Here is a 2,713-nt window from a genome sequence, read left to right on the forward strand (position 1 = left end):
CCACGCCTCAACAAGCAGAGATCTGCCCTCAATCCTTTGACAGCAAAAGGGAGGAATGATGCAAGGCCCAGGCCCCTAAAGAGCCTGGGCTAGGTCAGTAGGTGCAATCCTCTGCCATCTTACCTAAAGTTTTCATCCCAAGGCCCCATCCCATGTCCCAGTGCAGCCCGGGGGGCTCCAATGCAACCAGCGGGCTCCAGTTTGCCTGCTCTTCCCTGTCCACCTGACCACCGTCCTGACACCCAAGGTCCCTATCACACATCCCAATGCAGGCCCCTTCTGTTTCCCTCACACCAGTGCAGCCTGGGGGCTCCAGCTCACCCACTCTGCCCCGTCCACCTGACCACACTCCTGACAAACCTCCTGACACCATCCTGGCACCCCTTTTGCCCTTCCTAGGCTGCCCTGCACTCTATACCCCTTGGGCCCTGGTACTTCCTCATGCAGTGTCTCTGGGCCCACAGCCAGAGCCTCAGCCCGCCCTTCTGTCCACCCCATGGTTCTGGGTCTGGGGGTGTTTCCAGCCACTTCACTGGAGCCTCCAGCTGGTCATTGTGCAGTTGAAGTTCCTGGGTGTGGGGTTCAGTTCCAGGATGGAGTGGACTGTGGGAGGGGCCGGATGGCCTCCTGCAGCTTCAGGACGTTGAAGCCAGGCCAGTACATGAAGGGCAGGCAGGTGAGGCCGGCCGTGGTGCACTCCCCACGACTGGGCCCCGCTAGGCACCCTAGGGCCTCCGCCACTGACGTGCAGTACAGCTCTGCATCCCACATTCTGGAGGCCCAGGAGGTAGGGCCCGGGGTGTGGAGAGGGTGGGTATCTCCTGCTCCGTGGGGGCGGGCACCTCTGGCTGCAGGATCTGCTGCCACTCCGGGCATGGAGGCTCCTGGGCCTCCTCCAGCAGCTGCTTCTTGAGCCACGTCCAGCCCTTCAGCTGAGACTTGGACGCAACTGTGGGGACAGGGCATGGGTGAGGGCCTGATGATAGTTCAGGGGATGAGGCCCAGGCGGGGCTGGACACTCACCTGGCCTCAGAGGCGGGGCCACCCATTGAGGTTTCCTCCAGGTGCTCTCTGCCAGGGCCCACAGGGGCTCCAGCGTGTGGCAGGTCAGGGCTATAGGCACCATGGCCCTGGCACTAGCCTCTCTGAGCACTGAGGCCAGCGACGACGGTGGGACACCCCTCACGTGTCTGCAGCCAGCCGCTCTGGATTCCCATTCCAGGATATCCTGGGGGGGGCTCAGGGGTCCCATCCAGGGCTGTTGGATCCCCATTCTGGGATATCCTGGGGGGTTCTGGGGTTCCATCGTGAGGGGATGGTACCAGCTGGATATACACCTGGATGATGTGGGTGCCCCAGCCACGTGGGCTGAGACAGGGACAAGCCACTGAGTGTTGGGAGCAAGTCCCCAAAAATCTGGCCATAAACTGGCCCCAAAAATGGCCATAAAATCTCCACAGCACTGTAACACGTCCATAATGGCCCTAACGCCCAAGCTGGAAGGTTGTGGGTTTACGGGAATGAGGGCAAGGAACACCTGGCCTGCCCAGGGCGGAAAACCGCTTAAAGGCGTTCTTAAACCGCAAACAATAGCATGAGCTATTTTTGTCTTAAGGGCGTGTTCCTGCTGCAGTTAACTAGCCCAACCTATTCATTTAATTCGGCCCATCCCTTTGTTTCTCATAAGGGATACTTTTAGTTAATATCTATAGAAACAATGCTAATGACTGGTTTGCTGTTAATAAACATGTGGGTAAATCTCTGTTCAGGACTCTCAGCTCTGAAGGCTGTGAGACCCCTGATTCCCCACTTCACACCCCTTTATTTCTTTGTGTGTGTCTAATTCCTCTAGTGCCACTGGGTTAGGGTCTTCCCGACCGAGCTGGTCTCAGCAACTAAGGGGCTGGGCAGGTACTAAGGTCAAGGCTACAACCTGGGGCCCTGTGGCCTTGAAGTGAGCAGCTAGAATCCTGCGCTGGGTGAGGCTGAAGGAGAACGTGGACTTCTGCAGGGGTGACACCATGTGGTGGATGATGGGGGTGTGCGGGGAATGGGGGCTAGGGCAGCCACTGTGTGGGGAGCCTCAGCGAGGCGTGGGGCTTGAGGAAGGCCTGGGGCTTCCACGGGGTGTGGGCCCTCAGCAGTGTGCAGGGCTGTGACCTCCTGGTCGTGGCTGGCCTCACTCACGGGGGATAGGGAGGTGTGGACGGCCCCAGGTGGGGTGAGGTGCGCACCCTGCATCATCATCTTCCAGACTGCCTGCCTTAGGAGCTTCTGCAGACCCAGGTTTTCCTTCCCTGTCTTGGGCAGCAGGGGCGGTGGGGATCCAGGGGTTCCCTGGACACTCGGGCCATGCACCTCAGGTGCCATTGACGTGGCCGAGATGAGCATGGCTGTGTCCTGGGGTGGGAGGTACACAGGCGGTCAGGCCAGCCCTCCTCCTTCCTGAGGTGGGAGGTCTGTGTCTCCCTTGGTCTAGGAAGGACCTGGGACCAGGGGTGTGGAGACCTGACCATTCTGCTTCCCAAGCACCCAGAACCTTCCCAGGGTGTCCTGAGCTCGACTGTTCCTCAGAGACTTTGGGGTGACCCCACCATCACCCTAGTGTAGAAATGAGGTCACAGAGGCCGAGTCCCTCCAGGGACGGGGCTAGAACCTGCCTCTTGGGCTCTGTCCTCCATGCCACTCTGGCACAAAGCAGGTCCCAAGTACA

General features: G+C 59.6%; 1 pseudogene; it reads right to left on the bottom strand.

Moving 5' to 3' along the window:
* Nucleotides 1-529: 529 nt before the first annotated feature.
* LOC123567260 (proline-rich protein 33-like) lies at nt 530-2,391 on the bottom strand (annotated as a pseudogene).
* Between the last annotated feature and the right edge of the window lie 322 nt (nt 2,392-2,713).

The sequence above is a fragment of the Macaca fascicularis genome, chromosome 10, assembly GCF_037993035.2.
Source record: "Macaca fascicularis isolate 582-1 chromosome 10, T2T-MFA8v1.1".
NCBI classification, from domain to species: Eukaryota; Metazoa; Chordata; class Mammalia; order Primates; family Cercopithecidae; genus Macaca; species Macaca fascicularis.